General features: G+C 45.0%; 2 long non-coding RNA genes across 2 annotated transcripts; one reads left to right on the top strand and one right to left on the bottom strand.

Annotated features, from left to right (window-relative positions):
- Positions 1-567: 567 nt before the first annotated feature.
- Positions 568-7,560, top strand: LOC311583409. The gene is made up of 6 exons (XR_014774489.1): positions 568-646; positions 899-1,699; positions 2,940-3,175; positions 6,328-6,444; positions 7,202-7,267; positions 7,414-7,560. It is a non-coding gene; the product is annotated as an uncharacterized lncRNA (long non-coding RNA).
- LOC311583412 lies at positions 2,582-6,010 on the bottom strand. The gene is made up of 3 exons (XR_014774493.1): positions 5,900-6,010; positions 5,650-5,867; positions 2,582-2,970 (listed from the first exon to the last, which is right to left on the bottom strand). It is a non-coding gene; the product is annotated as an uncharacterized lncRNA (long non-coding RNA).
- Positions 7,561-26,262: the final 18,702 nt, after the last annotated feature.

Genomic DNA, 26,262 nt, shown 5'->3' with positions numbered 1-26,262 from the left:
ACATGGGTACTTCCTTCTACCAACATTACTTTCATTGTTTGGGATTAACTACCATGCCTTGCCTAAGCTTTTCTTTACCTGATACCTGCTCTATACCAGGCTGGCCTTGAACTCAGATCTGTTTCCCTCTGTCTCTTGGATTAAAGGCATGTTTGTATACCAGCCAGATTAACAGACCTAGAAGGTCTTTGGATATGATCTCTTGCCAGACCAGCCATGTTCTGAAATAAAATTCCTCTACATGAATCTGTTTCTTTTTTCTTTTGGAACAGACTCATGATTGGTCCAGAAACAGGAATAGAAACTAAACCAAGCCAATCAGAATTCTTCCCTTTTCCTTCTGGTAGGAGAGAATACTTGCTCTCTTCACTGCCCCCCTGCCTTTGAGCTGGAAGCCATACGGCTGTGAGTTCACAATGCCTTTGTTCATCTCTTCCTCCACAGGGAAAACTGCCCCCAAGAGATGGGGCAGGTCTACAGTCTGGCTTGCAACTTGACCACAGAAGACACTACATTTATCTCTCTCTCTCTTTGAACTTTAGATTCTGTTACTTGCAACTAGACTTTGTGCTCAAGCATCAGAGGGGGCGACATCTGAGTTTGCTTTGGTTTACACTGAATTACTTCAGGTTTTATGGCAGATGAGGTCAATACCGTTTATATTGTTTTGCCCTTTTAAAAAGATTTGTTTTATGTGTACAGGTGTTTTGCCTTCATTTCTGTGCATCACGTCTATGCCTGGTAGCTGATGAGCGTAGAAGAGGGCATTGGGTCACCTGGAACTGGAGTTGGAGACAGTGGGGAGCCACCCTGTGGGTTCTGGGATCTAAACCTGGGTCCTTAGCAAGAACAAGATCTCTTAGCCACTGAGCCATCTCTCCGGCCCTTTGTTTTGCAGGAAAGGAGGTGGAAGGAGAGACAGGTGAAGGGGAGAGGGAGGGGAAGGAAAAAGAAGAGAAAAGGAAGGAAGAAAAGGAAAAGAATGAAAAAAAAAAGAGTCCTTATATTTTAAGAAATTCTGGACATTTGGAGCAAGCCATGGTGGTTCATGCTTATAATCCCTACACTTGGGAAGCTGAGGCAGAAGGATTGCTATAAATTCAAGGCTACATAGTGCGACCATGTCCTCCTCACTCCTCCACAAAAAGAATAGAATTCTAAGTATTTGGAATGTTTCAATGCAAAATATTCCAAGTTCTGAATATGGGTTATAATTTTGATCTTCAAAATGCCCGCATGGTTTTATATGCCTGGAATCCCCACACTGGGAGGCCAAACAAGAGGGTTGTGAGTGATTCGTGGCTGGCCTGGTGTAAAGAGCAAGATCCTATCTACAAACAAAGGATGAAACCACAACAACAGTAACAACGAGACAACACGTACACAGACAAAGCAAGGAAGCTAGGCCTGGTGGCACATGCCTACAATCCCAGCTCCTCGAAGTGTCATAGTGAGAGGCTGACTAGTTTGCAGTTGCCTAGACTACACACTGAGATCCTGGATCAAGCAGAAACAAAGTAAAACCTCAAACTAAATGACTGTATGTGAGGTAATTGACTGTCCCACTTTATCAAGACAAGGATCTGCTGAGCTACAGAACCTCCAGTGCAGAACCAGATGCATCGCTCCCTGCGTGTAGGCCACTTGGACTTCCAATGAGACTTTCACTCTAACATGTCATCTCATTTTACCCATCAAGGTATCTAAATGTGGTGTCCCGCTCTTTGGGTCCCCATCTCCACAGTCTAAGGCAGCAGGTGCCATTGCTAGTCCTTCTTTGGAAATCTGTTAAGTCTCTACAATACACATGAGACAGAGAACCCGCTCGTGCCTGGGTCCAGTACAATGTCCTCTCATTTCCCCTAGAGTGACTGGCCCTGGGTTAGCAAGAGTCCAGCTTCTCCCAGCAGTTTCTCCGTGTCTATAATATCACATCTCTGCGTGGAGATGGAGGGGCTCTCTGCATAGCCAAGGGATTAAGGAGTTATTTCTCTTATCACCTCCCCTTTCAGCTGAAGGAAATACTGTTTTCATCATTGCATTCCATCCAATGCATTTGGACCTGGTCCAGTTTTCTGAGTGTAAAATCTGAAGGCACAGAAGCAAGAGGTGACCTTCTTGGGCCTGGCATGTTGGGGGTATTCTAACATCCAGCCTCACGTTGGATAGCGTAGCACCCCTTTCTTTGACTAGGGGAAGTGAAAGGGACCAACAGTTTCTTCCTGACTCCTGGGTTCTAGGCTCCATGTGGGACACTTGTCTAATTCTCCAAGTACGCCCCCTACCCCAGACTCTGAAGGGACTGGAGTTTGAGGCTCCGCCCTGACAATCCAGGCATGCCGGAAGGCTGTTTGGGACTGTCAGGCTGTCACTGTACAAGTGAAGGGCCCGTGAGGCTGAGAACAGAGTGACGTAATTCAGGTCGCAGATAGCGTCTTCTGCACATAGCTGGCCAGGTGTTGATCGCTCCGTGGGTGGCTTGCAGGGAGACAGGCCCACCCTGAGTCAAGCCATTTTCTCCTGAGATGATGCATGTTAAGTGCCTATAAAGTTTTAAGAGCTCATGTCATACCCACTGTAAACATGAGGAATTGGTCCCCTTGGGAGAGCTGGTAGCAGGGCATAGAAAGGGCTCTCCAAAGGGGCCCCTTCCAGGCTTCTCTCCCAGCACAAGTCAGAACTCTTGGAACGGAGCCAAAGTCAGAAAGGAAGGTTTTTATTTCATTAATTCCCCTAGCCCTCCCTTTATAGGTCCTTTCGGCCTCCTTGAACTTGAGCCTCCTGGCAAGAAGTCAGACTCACGTTGCAGTTCCTAGGGGGAAACTGAAAACTGTTTTGTTTTCAGATCTGAGTTTGAATCCCATGTCTGCCACTTATCTGCCCAGTGAAGTAGAAAAGCCAGCCACTGAAACTCTTTCTTGAAACTCTTTCCTCTCCAGGAAGGAGACTAACAGGTAGGCCACAGGACACCTGGAAAGGCAAAAAATGGTTACAGTGAAGGTGGTCCTCTGCTACCACACAGCAATTCCATGCTCATGTGTTCAAACAAGGCCCAGAGGTGACTCTATTGCTCAGAAGCCCATCCCTGGCTGCGTGAAGACTCCTTGCTCACAGTTCATGCGTGCCCTGAGCATGTGATCTTCCTTCCTCGGCTTCCCAAGGACCTGGAGTTTGGGTGGGTTGTATTGCAGTGAGTGAGTATGCCACAGTTTGTCCACTATTAATTTAAAAGATGTCATCTGCCCAGTTTGGTGGCACACACCTCTACTCCTATCACTTGGGTGGCTGAAGCAGGAGGATTGCAATGAGTTGGAGGCCAGCACGGGTCACAGAGTGAGATTCTAGGTCAAAACAAATATCCAAAATTAGGGCTGGGGAATGTAGCTCAGTTGGCAGAGTGCTTTCCTAGCATGTATGAAGGCCTGGGTTCTAACCCCAGCGCAACAGAAAACCAGGTGTCGCATACACTAGGACCCCAGCACTTTGAAAGCAGAGGCAGCCAGTCATCCTTGACTGTATATAAGGTTGAGATAAGCCTGGGATACATAAGACTCCATTAAAAAGAAACAGGGGCTGAGGAGATGGTGCAGCAGCTAAGAAGACTTGTTCTTCCAAAGGACCTGGGTGTGGTTTCCAGCACCCACATGGTGGCTCAAAACCACGCTTAACCCCAGTTCCAGGGGATCTGATACTTTCTTCTGATCTCCATGGACACCAGGTTCATACATACATGTGTACGTAATGCACATACATGCATACAGGCAAACCAATCATATATATGACAAAATAAATAAATGCAAAAATTAAATAAATAAATAAAATGTAAAAATAACTGTATTTTATTGTTTTGTTGAGACCAAGCCTTACTATGTAGCTCAGGCTACCTCAAACTAATGATCTTCCTCAGCCTTTTAGGTACTGGGGGTCACAGATATGCAGATACGGTTTGCTCTTCCATTACTGTGATAAAACATTAACCAAAAGCAGCTTGGGTGGGAAGAGATTATTTCATCTCAGAGTTTACAGTGTATGAGGTCAGGAAGTCAAAGCCGGACTTCCTACTGCAGGTGGGAGCTGGAGCAGAGGCTGTGGGGAGCACTGCTTCCTGGCTTACTCCCCATGGCTTGCTTTTGTTTTAGGGTTTCACTATGCAGCCATTGCTGGCCTGGAGTTCACTACATAGACAAGGCTGACCTCGAACTCACCTCACAGAGACCCACCTGCCTCTGCCTCCCTAAACACTGGGTTCCCGGCTAGTCAGGGCTACAAAGTTAGACCTTGTCTCAAACAAGCACAAAAACAAAGGAAAAGGAAAACACACACACACACACACACACACACACACACACACACACACACACACACACACGAAGATGTTTCTATAAAGAAAATGCTTAACAGATTCCTTTTCATCAGACTTAGTAATAATGTGCTCTTACGCCAGCATTTTAACTTTTGCAAAACAGCCCAGAGCTTTGATTTTAAAAGGCGCATGGTAGGGGCTGGAGACGTGGCTCCATGGTTAAGAGAGCTCGCTCCTCTTGTAGAGGGCTGGAGTTTGATTCCCAGCATCTATGATGGGCAGCTCACAGCTGCCTGTAACTCCAGCGTCGCAGGATCCGACAACCTCTACAGGTACCCACATTCATGTACACAAGCCTCTCCAGGTACCCACATTCATGTATACAAGCCTCTCCAGGTACCCACATTCATGTACACAAGCCTCTACAGGTACCCACATTCATGTACACAAGCCTCTACAGGTACCCACATTCATGTACACAAGCCTCTACAGAGACACGTGTAAAACATAGTATAGAAAAATAAAGTCAAACGAAGATAGTTGTGGTGGGTGCATGTGTGTGTTTATTTACACACACACACACACACACACACACACACACACACACACTTAAAACATACATAAGCGTGAAGACTGTAGGTGGAGTAGAAATTGGGTATAAAAAAACTTGGGTAGGGACTATTTTTCAGTTAGTGTATATGTGTGTAATATATGTTGCTTTTGACTTATATGACCATATTATATGTAAAACATATTAACAACAACAAAAAAAGCTTAAAACAAAGTTGGGGTGGGGGGAGGAGTGTTTAAAACCCGGGTGTGACTCTGGGCTGGTGGCATCTGTGAGGGGGTGGCATTCTTGGGGCAGCCACACCACATGAGCATCTGCTTACTGGGCCCTGGTTCCACCCACTTGAGCTAATAAACTGAAAGCAAAGTCTGGGCTCCTGGGGAGAAGGCCAAGCCTGCGTGGCTGGTGGCCTTGTTCTAGAGGGAACAGCAGTGAGGACACTCTTTCCTCCCTGTGTGTTTCCCAATGGGAGGAATTCCCATGGGGAGCTTCTCCTGCAGGTCCTTTTTCGAGGAGTTAAAATGGACCTAAAGTGATACTTTAGTGCAAATATCTGACCGAGTCCTACACACGCCAGGCGAACACTCAGCTGATAAACAACACTCCTAGCCCCAGATGTAAGGCTTTTAGAGGCACTGCCCCGCCCCCCCCCAAAAAAAAAAACCATTTTCTGAGAGATCAAAACGAGCAGACAAAGACCTTGAACAGATGAATCTAAGGTGACAGAGACACAGAAGACAGGGCTCATTTCTTTGTATTCTTGTCTGGGCCAGACCTGCATGAGAACTCCAGGAAACACGAACGAGGAGAATCCAGCTGTGTGTGAAGCTTGGCCGGCAGGCCTGGGTTCAAGTTTCAGCTTCTTCACAGGGCGCTCTGGGCTTCACAGTGCTTAGCCTCTGGGAGTCCGTGTTCCCCTCTGTAACGTAGGATCAACGATAAGCCCCGTATGGAAGGACTAGTGGGAGCCTGAGAAGGGGGCACTTGGGTGATCTGAGGCGGGCACCATGAGCAATGGATGTCACAGGACCAGCCCCCAGGAGCCTTCCTCCCGAAGGGATTCAGGGCCCACCTCAAGGCCACACGTGTGCTTCAGGGGAGAAAGGTGACCGAGAGGAGAAGCCATATGGAACAATACCAAGAATGAGAGCAGGGTGGTGGGGCTGACTCACCCGGTGACTCACTTCCTCGGCCAGGGATGCTTTGAGCCGGGACTGCTTCGCACAGGCCTCACACCTTAGATTTTCCCCTGCTCTGTGGAGAAGATATCCCTGCCCCCCAAGGAGAAAGCTCGGGGCATCACACTGTACCCAGCTTCCAAGGAGAGTTCAGTTAGCTAGATCCTCATCTTTGAAATCAGAAAAGAACAGTTGCAGGAGATCCAATCGTTAGAAGAAAGGGCAGCTTTTGACTGGGGGGCAGGGGCCTTAGAACCCTTTTGTCTTCTTTTCAGTTATCACACGGATATCTGTGCCCCACAGGACATTGGGGAAGGCATAGAAGACTGTCAAGAAACCGAAAAATCCACCCATAACTCTGTTATCCAGACTCGATCATTGGACTTCCCTTGGTATTTTTCCACTCAGTTTTTTTCATTTGCATTTCATCTCAGCCAAGTTTATATTATCTGTATAAATACTGTTCACAAGACATGAACTTACGAAGTAGAGACAGGATTGGGGGAGATTGGAGTTCAAGGTCACGTTATCCTTGGATATATAGTGAGTTCAAGGTGAACCCGGCTTATATAACACCCTATATATATTTTTTAAATGTGAATAAAGCAACAGATGTGAGCCATACATGTAATTGAAAGTGCTTCACAGTAGGCCTCCCCTCTTTTTTTTTTTTTTCCAATACAATTTTTCTCTGTGCAGCACTGGCTGCTGTGAATCTCCCTTTGTAGACCAGGTTAGCCTTGAACTCACAGAGATCTACCTGCCTCCCAAGTGTTGTGACTAAAGGCATGCACCGCCATGCCTGGCTCAGTAGACTCATTAGTGAAGAAATGAAAACTAGCCAGTCTTGGTGGCACACAAGCCCCAGTCCTAGTACATGAAAGGCAGAGGCAGGTAGATTTGTGGGTTCAAGGTCAGCCTGGTCTACACATTGAGTTCCAGCCTAGCCAGAGTTACCTAGTGAGACCTTGTCTTGAAACAACAAAACAAAACAAAAAGAAGGCAAGAAAAACAAAACAAAACAAAACAAAAAAACCCACATACATTCAATATATGTTCTTTAGATAAACATAGGCCAAAGGTCTTCACTTTATCACAATCGATCAGTATAAAATATTTAATGACACACTTCCTTGTTGTATATTGCAGGTATGACACTAGGCACATGTCAGGTGCGCAACAGCAACACAAACTGGTGGTGCCCTGTCAGATGGTGTAAGTCATTTTATTTTCTATCTTCCTTTAGTTTTTGCTTGAGTTATACCCTAGGTATGTGTCATAAAATACCTTTTGGGCAGATGGCTTTGAAGAGCAATGGTGACATTAGATGTAATTGTGTGCACCTATGATTCCATCTCTAGGGAAGTAGAGGCAGGAGGGACAGAAGTCGGGAGATCAAGGTCATCCTTAGCTCCAGAGTGAGTTCTGGGTGGGCTACATCAGACCTTGCTACTCCTGCCATGCCCTCCCAAAAGAGCTCTACAGACACATGCATTTACTGTCTGACTTCAAAGGTAATATATTTGGTTTCTGTCGGGATGTATTTTGGGTGTTTCCCTGCTCAAGGATAATGTGTGCTAGACACTTCATGTAATTACTTTGAACTATTTTTTCTCAGCAGATATTCATATTAAACAAAAATCGGGCATACATAATACATACTTTATAACTACTCTTCATTTCATGGTATATTGTGAAAGTGAAAACACCAGTAATAATGTTCTGAGTCAAACTTGACCTCTGCAGCAGCAGCCTTCAACCTTCCTAATGCTGAGGCCCTTTAATACAGTTAGTCACCACTCGGAGGCAGAGGCAGGCAGATCTCTGTGAGTTCGAGGCCAGCCTGGTTTACAAAGAGAGTCCAGGACAGCCAAGGCTACACAGAGAGACCCTGTCTTGAAAAAAAACCCAAAACCAAAACCAACCAACCAAACAAACAAAAAACAGTTACTCATGTTTTGGTGACCCGCCAACCATAAAATTTTTGTTGCTACTTCATAACTGTAGTTTTTATAAACCATAATGCAAATATCTATGTGTTTGATCATCTTAGGCCACCCAAAAGGAGTTGTGACCCACAGACTGAGAACCTCTGCTCTACAGAGTGCCAAGTGTATTCAGATGCCTGTTCCCTTCTCAGGGGCGGGGCATAGCATTTCCATTCCCTGCTCCTCCGATGTGGAAACTAAAGTTCTTAGTTAAGGAGGAAGACTTTAAATTCTGGGGCTGGGGTGTCGGTCAGGTGGTAGGCTAGCATGCATAAAGCCCTGGCTTCCGTTGCTAGCAGCACATAAAAACAGGTGTGGAGATTCGCGCCTGTAACCCCAGCACCGGGAGTTAGAGGAGGAAGACCAGACTATCAAGGTCACTCCAGCTACACAGTGAGTCTGAGACCAGCCTTGGGATACATGGGACCCTATCTCAAAGGAGAAAAAAAAAAAAAAAATTCCTGCAAAGCTGGGACTCAACCCAATCTGATTTTAGCCCCAAAGCCTTTCATGTTTTACCATATGGTCTCCTTCTGTAGGGAGGCAGGGAGAAGAGCCAAGGCATGCCAAGGAAACAGTTTACAAATTGACTTTTGCAGTAGGAGCCTCGGGAAATTGGGACTTTCTCTCTCTATAATTTTGCCTAACAAGCTCCACAATCATGCAGGCGAATCTTTCTGTATACGCACAGATCCTGGGCCACAGACCTCTCCTTCTGATAGGTGCTTTCCTTTCCAGTTGCTTCTCTCAGACTTCCATGACGGAGTCCTGAGAGGCTAACCTTAAGTTTTCTTAGGACCAGCATGCTTGGTATTCATGATGGACTTTTTATTTATTTATTTACTTACTTACTTAAAAGACAGGGTTTCTCTGTGTAGCCTTGGCTGGCCTGGACTCACTTTGTAGACCAGGCTGGCCTCAAACTCACAGAGATCCACCTACCTCTGCCTCCCGAATGCTGGGATTAAAGATGTGCACCACCACGCTGGGACTTACTCACATTTAAAATTTTTGTTTGTTTAAAAAAAATTTTTAACCTCGCTTTTATTTTATGTGTACGGGTGCTTTACCTGTGCTTATGTCTGGGCATAGGTCTCCTGGGTCTGGAGTTACAGCTGCCATGTGGGTGCTAGAAATGGAACTTGAGTCCTCTAGAAGAGCAGCCAGTACTTTGAACCACTGAGCTCTCTCTCCACCCTAGATATTTAATTAATTAATTTATTTATTTATGGTACAGAATCGTTCAATGAGACCCTGGCTGGTTTAGAACTCCCTCAAATCCTCCTGCCTCAGCCTCTTGAGTGTTAGAATTACAGATGTAAGCCAACCAACATGCCTAGCTTCCACGTTAAATATCACTACAGTGAACATCTCTATCACACACACTCTCTCTCTCTCTCTCTCTCTCTCTCTCTCTCTCTCTCTCTCTCTCCTTGGGCCTTTTCTTTCTCCCAGATGAACATCTATCTTTGGAATCTGAAAGAACAAATTCTTTCTAGCTCAATACACAGACTTCTCAAACTGAATTATACACCTGGAAACTCCTTCTCTGATTCAGAAAATAAGCCCCCAACATAAACAGACGTGGTCAGATTCCACTGGACTCAGCTCGGGTTGGCTTTGTGCACAGAGGCTTTGCAGATTCTTGTGTCTCCTCTGGCGTCTTTAATCTTCCATTTCCTCACTTTTAAATGGGAGTGATGATGCTCCCAACATCAAAGAGGAGTTTTTAAGGATTAAGTGAGATTATCCATGAAGGTTCCTGGCACATATTGGAAAACAATAAAAAGATTTAAGCAGGGCCGGAGAGCTGGCTCAGCATATGAACATACCTGCTGTGCAAGCCTGGCCATCTGAGTTCGATCCCCCCTAAGCCCACATAAAGGTAGAAGAAACTGGCTCCACAAAGTTGTCTTCTGGTCTTCAAACATATGCTGTGCACCCTGCCCCACATCACACATAAAATACTAGTAAACAAATAATTTAAAAATATTTAAGTAGCCGGGTGGTGGTGTATGCCTTTAATCTTTCTTTTCTGCTTTGTTCTTCTGCCCCTAAATTTAAACCTCATTTAATAGCTTACTGTGTGTTGCTGTGAGTTCGAGGCCAGCCTGGTCTACAAAGGGAGTCCAGGACAGCCAAGGCTACACTGAGGAACTCTGTCTGGGGAAAAAAACAAAACTGTGTGTGTGTGTGTGTGTGTGTGTGTGTGTGTGTGTGTGATTTTGGGGCATGCTGCCACATCTGGTTTTGGGGGGTATGAACTCAGGTCTCCAAAGTGCTTTTACACACTAGTCCATCCCTCTGCCCCAGTGCAGCGATGCTGGAAGCTTGTGGGTGCCGTACGTGTGAGTTTGCCCCACAGAACTCTTTCATCTTCACTGTGTTTGAGATTTTTCCTAATTGGACTCTGAGAACAGAAACCTTAAATTATATATTAGTTGATCTCATGATTTTTACAAACCCACAAATGGGGAAAAGATTAGAGAGTTAGGTGTGAATGAAACACGTTATATCGAGCTTAAAATGTGGACTGTGAGCCGGGTCTGGGGTCTCCTGGTTATAATCCCGTCTTGGCAGAGGTTGCGGCAAGAAGATCAGGAGCTCAAGGACATCCTTGCTCATCCGGGGAGTTTGAGGCCTGCCTGGACTGCTTGAGACCCTGCCTCAAAAACAAACAAACAAACAAACAAACAAAAAGTAGACTCTAAACGTAGGATATCGCTTAGTTCAGTCTTCTTTGAGCGAAGAAACCTTTGTCCAAAATGTATGTGTGTGCTGGGACCAGCCTTGAAGTTTTCTTTCACCATCTGGCCTCAGAATATGAACCACTATATGTGCGCAGATAGCATATGCTATGGAATGATTTGGTGGAGAGGTTTGGGGTTTTTTTTTTCCTTTTGAGATTAAAAATATATGGTTTGTTTGCAAAGCTCCTTTGAAACAGTTGGAACCAACAGCTGCCTTAAAGTCAAATGCAGCGATCTGACTTGCAATCCTTTCTCAACTGGCTTTTGAGTGTGACATTTGGATGCGGAAGCTCTCTTTTGGGGGTTCGATTCCCTGGACTGGAAGATGGGGATGAGCACATCTCTCAGAAATGTGTGTGTGTGTGGGGGGGTCAAATAAGAGCACGGAGAAGTGAGTGATGCAGAGTGTGGCCCTAGCATGGGCAAACAGTGCGGTTTCCTTGCCTCCAAGGGGCAGCGGGGCCGCAAACCTTCTCGCTCTTGAAGTGGCAGTACGCAGCTCACTGCTTTACCGGCGGGGAGCTGAGGGCTTTGTTACGGGTGTGGGGGGTTGGGGGAGTGTTTGTTTGGTTGTTTGTTTTTGCCTGGGGGTGTGGTTCAGCTGAGAAGGTCACAACAGGGCCTGACATCCTGAACTGCCAACCTTCCCGGGGTGAACACCTTGGCACATTGTTTCCGTTTCCCCCGATTCAGAGCCCCTCCAAGTAGGTGGACTGTTCTTATGAGTCACCGAGCACCATTCCCACAAAATTCACTTTGACTGTTTAAGGTGTGAAAATTCCATTCCTGCCAAATGGATCACACTGCTTTGAAAGGAGGCCTGAGCATGTTCTGTGTTCTGAATTTTCTATTGATTGAACGCAGAGGACTCAGTACGTGTGTCCATCACAAGGATTTGCTATAATATTTTTACCAACCCCAGGAATGGTAAGATGGCTCACAGGTAAAGACACTTGCCACCAATCCTCATGACCTGAGCCCAGTCCATTGAACCTGAATTTAAGAAAGAAAGAAAGAAAGAAAGAAGAAAGGAAAGAGGAAGGGTGTGATTTCTCGTATTTGTGGTGGAAGAGGTTTATTGTAGTCAGCCAGGGACATCTGAGAGAGTCTAGCGTGAACTTGACCCTAAGCCATGTGAGGAGAGGGGGCAGCGGAGAGTGGAGAGCCAGACCAAAAGGCCAGGAGCATAAAGAGTAGACCAAAGAAAAAAGGAGCAGGTAACCAAAATGTTTGGGATATACAGGAAAGAGCAGGCTAGGCCCTGGGCTAGAGAATTTTAAGGTAAGAGAGTAGGGTATCAGCCATACCCTGTAACAGGTAGGGACTGAGGGATGCTGGGAGAACCTGGCATCCAGGTCCACTTTGACTTGTTAAATAGACACCTCAGTGAGCTGTTTGTCTGGGGTTTGAGGCCTAACAGAACCTACATAGCTGGAGAGAATTGTAGAGGACAACTCTGACCTGTACATGTGCACCGGGGCACACCCTTGTGTTTCCTGATATCTACGTTACGTGCCCCTCCCATCCGATGCCAATGGCAACATAGGACACGTCCAGAATCACATTCGTGGCTTTCTAAGCAATTATGGTTACTGCCTGCACCGCTTTCCTCTTGGCATGGAATAGAGGGAAAGAGGAAGCCTGATGCTAGTCTGTGGAAGCCTTGTGCCAAGTAAAGGAGCTCCCCCCCCCACTCTCCCCCCAACTCTACCCCCACTCCCCACCCCAACACAGTCCTGCCCGATATCCAGTGTGCAGAGCCGCAGAGCACATACCAGCCTCAACTGTCCTGCCTCCTAAGCCTGGGCATTTTGGGACCAGCGTGGGCTTACCGGTTTCTAGCTGTGATTTTGTACTGGTTCCTGAATTGTTCTGAGCCTTAGTTTCTGTGTTTGGTTTTAATACCATTTTCGTAGCTCTGTTTAAAGGTTTGTGTGTGTTTGTTTTCCGAGTCAGGGTTTCTCTGTGTAGCCTTGGCTGTCCTGGACTCACTTTGTAGACTAGGTTGGCTTTGAACTCTCAGCAACATATAGTAAGCTATTAAATGAGGTTTAAATTTAGGGGCAGAATAGCAGAGCAGAAAGGAGAGATTTTTTGTTTTGTTTTATTTTGTTTAGGTTTATTTATTTATATCTTGTATGCATATGGGTGTTTGGTCTGCATGTACTTCTGCACACCAGAAAAGGGCATTTGATCCCATGGGACTACAATTATAGAGGGTTGTGGGTCACCCTGTGGGTGCCAGAATTTGAACCCCAAGTCTCTGGAAGAGTAGCCAGTGCTTATAACTGCTGAGCCATCTCTCTAGCCAGCAGAAAAGAATGATGTTAACTCTTGTAATTTTTGTTTTGTTTTGTTTTTGTGTAGACTTGGCTGTCCTGGACTCGCTTTATAGACCAAGTTGGCTTCAAACTCACAGTGATCTGCCTGCCTCTGCCTCTGGAGTGCTTGGATTAAAGATATGTGCCACCATGCCTGGCTTTGTTTAATTAAAAAACAAAACTTTAATTCAACACTCCTTTAACCTCAGCACTGAAGAGGCAGAGGCAGCAGGATCTCTGTGAGTTGGAGGCCAGCCTGGACTACATTTTTGCTACATGCAGATAATTGTCTCAATACATCCTCCAAGTTTTAAGAAAAAATTATTTGTGTGTATGTATGTATATATGTGTGTCTGTATGTATGTGTGTGCATGTATGTGTGTATGCATGCATGTATATACATATGTATGTGTGTGCACATGTGTTATGTGTATTTGTGTGTATGTATATATGTATGTACATGTGTGTTGAGTGTGTGTATGCATGTATGTATATGCATATATGTATGTGTGTGCACGTGTGTGTGTGTGTGTGTGTGTGTGTGTGTGTGTGTATGCAGATACCCTTAGAAAGCAGACAAAGAAGTGAGGAGCTGTTGAACTACAGTTACAGATGGTTGTAAGCGTCTTACCATGGCTCCTGGGAAAGAATTTTCATCCTCTGGAAGAGCAAGCAGTATATGCTCTTAATCACTGAGCAATCTCTTGAGCCCTTATGAGCACTTCTTATTTGTGTGTATTTTTCTTTTACAAGATTTATTTTTTATTTTATATTTATGAATGTTTTGCTTCTGTGTGTGTTTGTGCACTACATGCCTGGTACCCGAGGAGACCAGAAGGGAGTGCCAGATCCCCTGTAACTAGAGTTAAGGACTGTTGTAAGTTATCATGTATGTGCTGGGAACTGAGCCTGGTTCCTTGCAAGAGCAGTAAGTGCTCTTAACCACCACGCTATCTCTCCAGCCCCTTGAATATTTATTTATTGATTTATAGGTTTTTTTTGAGACAAGGTTTCTCTGTGTAGCCTTGGATGTCCTGGACTTGCTTTGTAGACCAGGCTGGCCTGGAACTCACAGAGATCTGCCTGACTCTGCCTCCCAAGTGCTGGGATTAAAGGTCTGGGCCACCACCGCCAGGCTCCCTGAACCCATTTTTAGAAAACCAATGACCTTACTTTAGAGTAACTTTGTATCTATAATAGAAATACAAAATGACACACATCATGTGTGCATTTGTTTTCACACATACACACACGCACACATGCACACACATATACACACATACATGAGGAGGACTCTGACTTACACAGCTCTGCAACTTTCACCATAATATTTGGAACACCGTAATCTTGTTAGTAAAAGAAGTTGGGAAGCCAAGTATGGTAGCTCATGCCTGTAATCCTAACATTTGAGATGTGGAGACAGAAAGATCAAGGATTGAAAGTCACAATCTGATACATGAGACCCTGTCTCAAAAAAGAAAAACCAAAAAACCAAAAAACCTAAAACAATAACAACAACCAGTGGCCAGGGCACGGGATCTCTCTCACAGCCCAGTCCCACTGTTTTTCAGAGAGGGAAGGGTGAGGAGGTTATGCCAGTGTGCAAAGGTAATTCTAAAACAGAATTCTCAAAATATTAAAATAGATGCTGTAGCGCCAACAAGTCCCCATTGGCCTCATTAAGGAAAGGAACAGCTAAAAATCTAACCACTTCTTCCAACTGGGGACTCCTGACTACCACGGCCACTGGGGATGGAGGTATTTGGGGATCTGGAAGTCTTTTCCATTCCTAGCTGCTAGCATTCATCGTTGTTACCAGCTTAGAGAGAAGTCTGTGTGCAGGGCGGTGGCGGTGGGGGTGTGGGGGTGTGGGGGTGTGGGGGTGTGGGGGGCCAGGTAGCGGTGGGTGTAGGAGAGGGGGAATCCAGATTCTTTAAGACACAACAAATGAAAAGACCTAATTCTTGTTCTCTGATATTTATGACCTGCGGCCCTCTGTGGTGGAAGATAGCATCTGAGGCTGGGCTCTGATTTTAACTAGCTGTTAGTCTGAAGTTCATGGCACCTTGCCCGTGCTGTACCACTTGAGTGAGCTTTAGATAGCAGGGTCTGAAATGGATAATTACTCTACAAAACCTAGTCTACCGTGGTTGCAGCTGCAGCACATCAAGGTCATGACCTTAGCGTCTGTGAGGTTCTGGGTTCAGCCTCCAGCACCAAAACCATGCACAAAGAACATCCCCCCAGCCCACTTTTGTTTCCCAAAGGAACCTGACATCTGACTTCCGTTCCCCGGGACTGTGGACCTGGACCTGTTTATTCAGAATTCTTGCCTGTGTTTGGATGAGAGATTATGTTGTTGCATCCTCCAGGAAGCATCCCTCATCTGCCCCTAAAATGATCATGTGAGGTCCCTGGTAAATGTTTTCAAATATCCTTCCTGGTTCACTTATAGGGGAGAGGCTGCTTTTCTCCTTTGAACTTTTACATTGTTTTTTATTAATTTCTGTCTTTCCTTGTGGGTCTCAGTGAGGCCAGTTTTGTGCTTCTGGGAATCTTTGGCCATATCTGAAAACATTTTTGGTTGTCACAGTGGAGTGAGTACAGTGTGTAGAGACCAGAGATGCTACTCAAAGGCCTACAGTGCATAAAACATCTCCTCACAAGCAAACTGACCATCCAAAATATCCATAGTTGGGGCTAGAGAGATGGGGTCAGTGGTTAGCAGCATACACTGCTCGTACAGAGCACCCAGGTTCAGTTTCCAGCACCCATATTGGGTGTCTCACAACCATCTTTAATTCCAGCTCCTAGGGATACTATGTTCTCTTCTGTGGGCTCCTGTGTTAATGTGCACACACACACACACACACACTTAAATAATAAAATAATGCCAGACATGGTGGCACACACCTATAATCCCAGCACTCAGGAGGCAGAGACAGGTAGATCTCTGTGAGTTCCAGGCCAGCCTGGTGTACATCTCAAGTTCCAAGACAGCCAAGGCCACACAAAGAAACCCTGTCTTGAAAAACAAGAACAAAATCCATAGTTTTGAGTGCAGGAGTGATGGCTCAGTGGATAAAGGCACTAGCAATTAGCAGCCCAACCCTTCAGTTTGAATTGGGACCTGCTTGGTGGAAAGAGAGAACTGACTCCCACAAGTTATCCCCTGACCACAACTGTGTATGTGCTACAGCATGCACATACCCAGGCACACACATATGCATGCCAACACACAATAAATAAATAAATAAAGTAAAAAAATACATACACATACAATGTGTATAGTTTTGAGAAGTTCTGTTGATGATCTTAAAGCTTGTGAGGGTAAGTTGAACTCTGCTTAGTTTAGCACTGACTGCTGGTTTCTCACAGCATCTGCCACAGAAAAGGCATTTGGTCTGGAGCTGAGAAATAACACTTGGCCAAAATAAAAATCTGTCCATCTGGGACTTTGATGGCTTTCGACTGACTGTCCCTCTCCAAATATTTTTTTTTCAAGAAAGGGTCCCCATGCATAACCCACCATGGCCTTAAACTCTATGCTCCAGCCTGCAAAATGCCGGGCCACGTCAAGGTTGGCTTTGGTTTCTCAAGTGCTGAATCAGACATTGGCTAGTGAGTATATGGAAGAGCAATGCTAGACCTTCTAGAAGAATTTTACATTCAATATCATATCCATATACTTTACCCATATAAAAATAATACCAGGGGAGCCTTCGTATGCATAGACAGTCATAGACTCTGCATCCTGGTCTTATCTACTACACAGAGGCTCTGTCTGACTGCTTTCGTGTTTTAGTTAGCTGTCCCCTAGTCATTGTTCCAATTGGTTTTTTTGGTTTTCGTTTTTGAAACATTCCTATTGTAAACAATGCCTCCTTGGTGACCATCTCTGCTCTTAGTCTCTTCTCCTGCTCCTCTCTAAGTGGATTGCAGGGTCATAGTGTATGTGGAACTTTAATTTCATCATTTCCTGCTGAAATTGTGTCCTAATTTATCCACCTGTCAAAGACGTGCGATCCAGTGATTTCTAAAGTTTCTTCCCAACACGTCTGGAACAATAGAGGCCGACTCTAAGCTCTTGGCTTAAACCTAGCCCACGCTACTCTCAGACACATGGGACACAGATACTACCCAGGGTCACGTGGTCCCTGGTGTTCCCTCACCCAGGTCCCTGGGAAGAGAAACCTTCATAAAGCATCAGATCAGATTTTCTTTTAATCCTCTAAGCAACGAAGTGAATCAAAGATTTTGGCCAGTGGAAAACTCCAGTTATCCAATTTCATTACAATAAATCTGTCACCAGACTTGGAACTCCATCTCTCTCCCAGATAGCTACAAAAGTAAAAAGGTTTCCACGCTGTACACACTTTTCCTAACTTCTCCCATGTGACTGATTTGGGGTCATTTTACCTAGTCACACCTGCTCTTGCCCCACTTGATTGACGCAGTGAACGAGACCACAGACTGTAAGAGGAACCCTATCTAATTCCAGTAACTACCTCATTTTGAATTTTACATATGCCCGTCGCCTTTGAGCAGGAACCACGATTTGGTGCTTCAGAATGTGAGCCCGTGCAGACAAACATATATTCGATTTCTTGGGACTAAATGATACAATAGACTTAATGTCCCGGCCATGACTCATAGTCACATGATCTGAAGCTCACGAGACGATTCTAGCTCATTTGTCAGGGTGGGAGAATATTATTAGGATGATAATCTATTTAGGGCAGGGCATGGTGGCACATGCCATTAATCCCAGCTCTTGCGAGGCAGAAGCAGGTGGATTTCTGTGAGATAAGGCTAGCCCGGTCTACCTAGTGAGTTATAGAGCAACCAGAGGCTGACCTTGTCTCAAAACAAAACAACAAACTAATCTTATCTATCTATCTGTCTGTCTGTCTGTCTATCCATCCATCCATATCTTAGCCACCCCCCACTTTATGGATGGTACCGTTTCATTGCCGGCGTCCTAGACTGGTTATTAAGCAGAAGGTGATCTGGGTACAAGCATTCACCACTCTCAGTGCCTGGACTGTTGATGCAGTGTGGCCATCTGCTTTAAGCTCCAGTATTCATGACTTTCCTGTCATAAGAGACTGTCCTCCCAACTGTGGGCCCAAATAAATCTTTTCTCCTTTTTGTCAGAGTGTTTAATCACAGCCAGGGGAAATGTAATACAGTGGCTTGACAGGTTTTGTTTTTTTTTCCCTAACCCTTCTTTGTAGCTGTTGTTTGGACAGGTAGCGATGGGCAGTGGCATTTAGATGTGCAGTATACTGCTACATCTCATTGCTTTTTTTTGTTTGTTTGTTTTCTTTGTTTTGTTTTTGTTTTTGTTTTTTTGTTTTGGTTTTTCAAGACAGGGTTTCTCTGTAGCCCTGGCTGTCCTGGATTCACTTTGTAGACCAGGCTGGCCTCGAACTCACAGCGATCTACTTGCCTCTGCCTCCCAAGTGCTGGGATTAGAGGCATGCGCCACCACCACCAGGCTATCTCGTTGCTTTATATCAGAAGATTGGCCTGGTGTTGTGGCTCACACGAAGTGAGAGTAGTACTCTTGGACCTTACACACTGACAGAGGCTACTGAATGAAGTGTCATGATGGCAGAGGCACTAGGAATTCTCTCTGTGCCTCCCTCCCTCCCTCCCTCCCTCCCACTGAGACCTTGGGACCATGTGGTGAGGTTGTAGTTCTACTTATCCTGTGACCTTGAGTTACGTGCCTGACCCCTTTGAACCTCTTTTCTTGTATTTATATTTATAATGCAGATCTCTCTCTCTCTCTCTCTCTCTCTCTCTCTCTCTCTCTCTCTCTCTCTCTCACACACACACACACACACACACACACACACTGTGATAATAAAGTTTCTTTTGTGGAGGGCTGGCATGAGGAAACTGAGAGCAACTGCACTGTCATTATGTCCTTAACTGTGACTCTTTGATTTGTTCAACAGATTGATTTTTGGTTGTTGTTGTTTTACTTTTTAAATTAATCAATCATTGTGCATATGTGTGAGAATCAATTCTCTCTTTCCATCACATGGGTTCTTGGGATTGCTCTCAGGCTATCGGTGCCTTCACTCACCGAGCCATCTTATCAGCTTTCTTTGGTATATTAATCGGGGCTCTCCAAGCAACAGAACTAATAAAATAAATAAATAAATATACAGTGCATATATGTGTGTGTGTGCATGTGTATACGCATGCATATTTGTGAATGTATGTATATATGTGTATGTACATGTATATATGTGTACATGTATACATGTATGTGTGTGTATGTATATGTGTGTGCGTGTGCGTGTGCGTGTGTGTGTGTGTGTGTGTGTGTGTGTGTTATATGGGATTCATTAGTGTGGCTTATAGGCTGTGGTCTGAGAAGTCCTACAATGGCTGTCCCCTGATGGAAAGGCCGAGGATCTGGTAATTCTTCAGTCTATGAGGCTGAGTGGCTCAGTGGTCCCAGTCAGGTCCTAGAATCCAGGAAGGTCCTAAGGAGCTGCCAGTTTTCAGCCCACGTCAGAATCACGACACAGTGAAAGAATGACCCAGTAACAGCATAGATGAACTTGCCCTCGAGAGCGAGGGCAAGCCGAAAGAAAAGCACAGCTTCCTTCTTTTATGGCCTTTTATTTGGGTTGTTTGGCCCAGATTTAGGATGGATCTTCTGACCTCAGATGATCCAGATATAGAACAGGTCTCCCACCTCGAATAATCCAACCAAGGGGAAGTGCCTCAGAGGTGTGAGCAGCTGCTTGCCTTTCAGTTACTTCCGAGGTCATCAAGTTGAGAGCCGGCTAGCCCAAACTGGCCTCACAGCTGCAGTGTAGTTGCAGTTAAGCCTTAATCCCTGATCTTCCTGCCTCTACTTTTCAGTGGGGTTACAAAATGCTCAGTTCGCAACGGACATCAATGATGGAACATGAATCAGTGGAAAAGATGTTTGATGGTCAAATGAGTTTGGGGAGCTCCAGCTAGCCCCCGGCTTACAGTGCACAGACCAATAGTAAAAGGACATTCTGGGAGGTGAATTGATCCAGACACAGGAAGACAAATTTCATGTGATTCCACCAATTTGTGGAATCTTAAAAAAAAGGTTTCATAGGAGAAGAGAGTAGAATGATATTTACTAGAATCAAGGGAGGATATAATAGGATGGAGGAAGGAGAGATTAGCCAAACGCCAAGGTTGCTTAGGAGGAGGAGCAAGTTCTGGTATTGTGTCTCACGATGGGGTGAGTGGAGCCAGTAGTTGTATATGTCAGCATTGTATATGTCAGCTAACAGGAGGAGAAGTTTGGTTTTTTGTTGTTGTTTTGTTTTTTCTTTGTTGTTGTTGTTATTGTTTTAGTTTTTTAAGACAGAGTTTCTCTGTGTAGCCTTACCTGTCCTGGAACTCTTTCTGTAAACCAGGCTGGCCTCCAACTCACAGCCATCCACCCACCTCTGCCTCCTGAATGCTGGAATTACAGGCATGTGCCACCACACTCAGCTTCAAGAGAAGATATTTTAATATTTCAATGGATAGATAAGTAACGGTGCCTGGGGAGAAGGCTCAGTGTGTAAGTGCTTGGCCCTTGAATGTGAGGACCTGAGTCCACATCCCCAGCTCTCAAGTATGAAGTATAGTGCAGCTGTGCCTGTTCCCAGTGCTGGGAGACCGAGGCAGGTGGGGTGCAGGGGCTTGCTGAGCAGCCAGCTAGCCAATCAGTCAGTGATGACCCTTTCTGAAAATAATAGAGCAGAAAGAGGAAGATTTAAAAATTTTTAATGATGGAAATGAAAATATACCTGAAAGCGAAGCTTCTGGAAAAACTCTTTGTTCTTCCCTGTCTTGTATTGTTCCTCAAAGTTGACCTAGGCTCCCGCCTGGCCTTGCATTTCAGGGCTGGGTATCTAAAGACATCCTTGTGGAGAACAGTCTTGTCCAAGGGGATATCCACAGAGTGCCTGGTGGGGATTGTAGTTATAAACTTTCGCAAAGGACTTGATCTTTGACTTCTTGGCGATTTTCTTCTTGCCCATGGCAGCTGTCACTTTTCGGGGATAGCAGTCAATTCCAGCCACCAGACTGTGGCTGTAAGGGCCGTCTGAGGTGCCGTCATCAATGTTCTTCAAGATGAAGGTTTTGCGACCAGAGTGCCCATTTTGACAGCAGGCAGCCGGCACCCAGCAGAAAGGAAAGAAGGGCACTCGAGAGGGAGATTTTTAAGGTGCTCTGCTCTCCCGAGGAGCATGTGTTGGGTGTGCACCCCCACATACACACACAGGCACACAAAGAAGTTGAAAGTGAGGCTGCAAAGATGGCTCAATGGTTAAGAGCATCTATTGCTCTTGCAGAGGACCTGGGTTTGGTTGCTAACAGCTACTTGGAGGATCGTAAGCACACATGTGGCCTTACACACATGCAAATACAACATGCATACACATAAAATAATTTTTAAAAGCTTAAAGTTATCCTTTAATATAATATAATATACATACATACCTGCCTGTCACTTTGAGCTACATGACACCTTATTTCATAAGTAAATAAATAAATAAATAAATAAATAAATGCAATTGGATATCTGAGTTCAAGGCCATTTTGGTCTACAGAGTGATTGAGACAGCCAGGGCTACACATAGAAACCCTGCTTCAAAAACAAAAACAAAGAAAAACTCAGAAGAAAGCAAATTCCAACAGTTATTTCTGAGTTTGCACACGCATGTATGTTTATGTATATGTGTGTATATGTCTACGCAGACAGAATATGTAATAGAATTTTTAAAACAAACAGGACCTGGCATACTGTAACTTCAGAATACTAGTTAATATGGGGAAGGAAGAAGGAAGAAAGAAGGTGGCCAAGACTTCACTGTCATGGTCGATGCGTGGGGGCCGCTTGTTTTGTTTTAAATATTTTTAATGCTTTATTTATTTTTATTTTATGTGCATTCATGTTTTGTCTGTATGTGTGTATATAGGTCCACCTGTGTGAGGGTGTCAGATCCCCGGAACTGGAGTTACAGACAGGTGTGAGCTGCCATGTGGCTGCTGGACATTGAACTGAGGTCCTCTGGAAGAGCAGCCAGTGCTCTCAACCACTGAGTCATCTCTCCAGCCCCCATGTCTGGGTTTTTTTTTTTTTTAATTTAACTTAATTTAATGTGTATAAGTATTTTGCCTGCATGTATGTCTGTGCACCACATGCATACCAGAGGCCAGAAGGGGACATCAGATCCCCTGAGCCACCACCATGTGAGTCAGAAATTGAACCTGGGTTCTCGGCCAGTGCTTTTAACCACATCTCATCAGTTCAAACACTTTATTTCTCTCTAAAAGCACGAAAAGCTGTGGGGCCACCAAGATGGCTCAGTGGAGAAAAGTACTTGCCACTATCATGATGACCTGAGTTTGATATCTAGGACCCACATGATGGATTCTCTCTCTCTCTCTCTCTCTCTCTCTCTCTCTCTCTCTCTCTCTCTCTCTTCCTCTCTCTCCCCCCCCCCTTTCTCTCTCCCTCCCCGTGTGTGTGTGTGTGTGTGTGTGTGTGTGTGTGTGTAATTTTTTTAAGTAAAAGTATAAAAATATACAATATTTCTTTCAATTCAGGGTAGTGGGGGAAAAGACATTTCTTTTCGGTATAATCGAAACATTTGTTTTCTTTTTAATTTTATTTATTCTTATGTGTTTGTTAGTGTTTTGCCTGGATGTGTGTCTGTGTGAGGGTGTCAGGAGCCCTAGAACTGGAGTTAGGGACAGTTGTGAGGTGCCATGTGGGTGCTAGGGATTGAACCCATGGCCTCTGGAAGAGCAGCCAGTGCTCTTCACTGCTGAACCATCTCTCCAGCCCCACATTTCTTTTCTAAAATAAAAAGAAAGGAAGAAAACTTCACTTGGAGCTGAAAAACATGAATACTTGCCTGTGCAAGTGTTGACATATAAAATACCTCTGCCTTAAATGTTCAGTTTCAGTTTCTTTCCTTTGTTAGTTTTCTGCTTTGATGCCCCAACGTATCTGAAATGCTTAGTCCACATTGGATCTATGTGGTGTAATTGGCCTCTTGGACCTAGAGTGCAAACACACAGGCTTTGCTCAATTGCTAGGCCCTTTTCCTTTATTCGTGTGTAATAAAATAATATATATATATATTTTTTAAAAACACAAAGACCTGGGAGGGCTGGGAATATAGCTTGGTGGTAGAGGCAAGCCCAGGTTTGAACCCTAAGGCTAAAATTTAAAAAAGAAAAAAAGAGTTGTATGTGGATTTAGATTAATGTGATGATAATCTCTACACCCAACAGACAAGACTCAGTAAAGTTGCAAATGACAGCAAAATCACCTCAAACAGGCTTAAGGCATAATTTCGTCTGGAGAGTTCCAGGCTGCTGGGAAATGGGCCACACTTCAGGCGCTGTAGTACGTACTTTTCCTGTTGCTGTGAGTAAGACCAGGCAAGAAGAAACTTCAAGGAGACTGGCTCATTTGGCTTTGAGGGCACCATCCATCACGGCGGGTTAGGCATGACTCTGGGTTCAGTCTGGAGCTGGGCACCAGGAATGCGAAGCTGCTTGTTCGCATCTCAGTGGGCCAAGAAGCAGAGAAGAGCGAACCATGGAAACTCAGAGGCTTTCTCCTCCTTTCCCTTTTCTATTCTCTCTGAGCCCCCAGATGGTCAGGTGGTGCCTTCTACGTTCAGGCTGGTCTTTCCCCCTTTAGTCAATCGTCTCTGGAAAAGCCGTGTGCCTTCCCAGACACACCCTAAGGTTACCTCATTCATGCCACAGGTGTTCACTAATCCAGTCCAGGCGACAGTTGCAACAAGCTACCACAGGTGCCAATGGATTCGGGGTCTTAAATTATGGCACCGCGTTCCAGTTTCCAGTTTCTGTATTACACAGATGCAGCAATAAGCACGGCACCTTGTACGGAGGAGCGAGAGTTCCTCTGACCCAGAAATGGTCCTCCTAGGTCAAGGGAATAGGCGTTTCCAATTCTCCCGGCCACTTCCAAGTTTCTAGGAAAAGACGTTTACTTCAGTTCTCAAAGGCACCGCTAGAGCGTCAGTCACACGCGAAACTCCCAACTTACAGTTCTCCTAGAATCAAGAATGTATGAAACGGGGCCAGAGAAATGGCTCGTCAGTTAGGAACACTTGCTGCTCTTCCAGAGGACCTGGGTTCAATTCCCAAGAGTCCAGATGGCTGCTCACAACATGTAGCTCCATTTCCAGGGACCCTGACACCCTCTTGGCCTCCTGGGCACAAGGCATGCAAGTGATGCACAAATCATACTTGGAGGCAAAATACTCATACATGTAAAAACATATAGGAAAGTTTACATTTGTTCTCCTTTCCTCCTTACTTCTATTCTTGCTATCTAGAGACAGGATCTTGCTGCGTTCTTGTTTTTCTAGACTGTCCCTAAACTTGATGGTGCTCCTGCCTCAGACTGCCAAGCAGATGAGATTACACATGCATGCCACTCGGTGAAAAGCTTCTGAGTGTCTTTTAGGAAGAGGATTTATTTGTATTTATTTGTTCATGTCTGCACACCTATATGCGTATACTGCATGTGTGTGGGTGTCCTCTGAGGCCTGAGGAAGGCGGCAGATCTCACGGAGCGTGTTCAGGTGGTTGTGAGCACCTGGCTTGGGTGCTGGGAACTCCACTTGGGTCCTCTGGAAGAGCGGGAAATGGTCTTAACTGCTAAGCCAGCTCTTCAGTCTGAGTTTTCGGATTTTGATTGGATCAACAAAATGGCTCAGGTGGTAAAGAGACTCACTGTGCAAGCCTGATGGCCTGAGTTCAGTCCCAGGGACATAACATGGTAAAGTGAACCAATGCCCACAAGTTGTCCTCTGACCTTCCCCCATGTGCTGTGCCATCCCCACCACACACACACATGTGCATATACACACAATAAATTAAAACCTGCAAGGGGAAAAAAAATGATTTGTTAGGGTAAGTGAGTTGCAAGCATCAAAAATCTTGGTTAAACTCTGATAGTTTCTATGGTATCTTTTGTACCTTGCATTTCTGTGTTTGTGGGGGGGGGCATTCGAGAGTGTGTGTGTGTGTGTGTGTGTGTGTGTGTGTGTGTGTGTGTGTGTGTACTGTGTGCTTGTTCCAGAGCATGGACACTGTCCCTCAGGAGCCTTCTCCCTTGTTTTCTGAAACAGGGCCTCTCGTCGGAGCCTAATGCTCACCGATTAGCTTGGGCCAGCTTGCAAGTGAGCCTCAAGGAGCCTCCTGTGTCCGCCTATGAAGAGCTGGGATCACAAGGCCGCACCCTCCTGGCTTCATGGTTTCATACCCGGCTTTTTTTTTTTTTTTTAAGCAACTACACCACATGGGTTCTAGGGACCAAACTTAGGTCCTCAGGTTCCTCACACTTGCACAACACGGACTTTTTACTGACTGAAACACATGTCTCTCCCCTATACATAGATACTTCTAATTTAATGGAGCCAAATATTTTTCTTTATGGCTTGTACTTTTTTTTTTTTTTTTTTGAGACAGAGTCATAGACAGCTTAGGCCGGCCTCAGACTTGCTGTGTAGCCGAGGATGATCTTGTCACTGTGGCACACTCTGAGTGGTGTGGAAGATGCATCAGGGGGGTCTGTGTGTGTGCTAGGCAAGTACTTGCCGCTCAAAATATTTTTTTAAATTGGATTTCTTTTTATCTGCAAGTAATAAACTAATTCACTTAATTTAATTTATTTATGTTGTTTAAATAGCTAATAGTTCCAGAACCCCTGAGTTTTTCATCTTTCCTCCCTGATTTATAGTGCTGCTTCTGTTTTATGACAAGTTCCCATGTGTGTTTAAGCTGTTTCTGGCCTATCTGCTCCTCGGGCTATTTGTCTGTCCCTCAACAAATAGTGCATTAAAAGAAATAAGACTATCTAACTACATTTATCTGATGGATGAAGTTCCCTCTTTTTTTTTTTCCCTGTCAGAGTTTTTGTAGCTATTTTTGGTTAATTCATATAAAATGTAAGATTATTGTATCAGGAACCATGCAGTATCCTTGGAGCCTGGCGAGAGATGGCTCATCAGTTAAGGGCACCGCTCTTCTTCCAGATGACTCCCGGTTCGGTTCCAAACAGGCGTATGGTGGCTCACGACCATCTGCAACTCCATCTCCAG

The sequence above is a fragment of the Acomys minous genome (assembly GCF_964271855.1).
Source record: "Acomys minous genome assembly, chromosome: 14".
NCBI classification, from domain to species: domain Eukaryota; kingdom Metazoa; phylum Chordata; class Mammalia; order Rodentia; family Muridae; genus Acomys; species Acomys minous.
The sequence above is the reverse complement of the archived record's forward strand: the minus strand, read 5'-3'. Positions and strand labels throughout refer to the sequence as shown.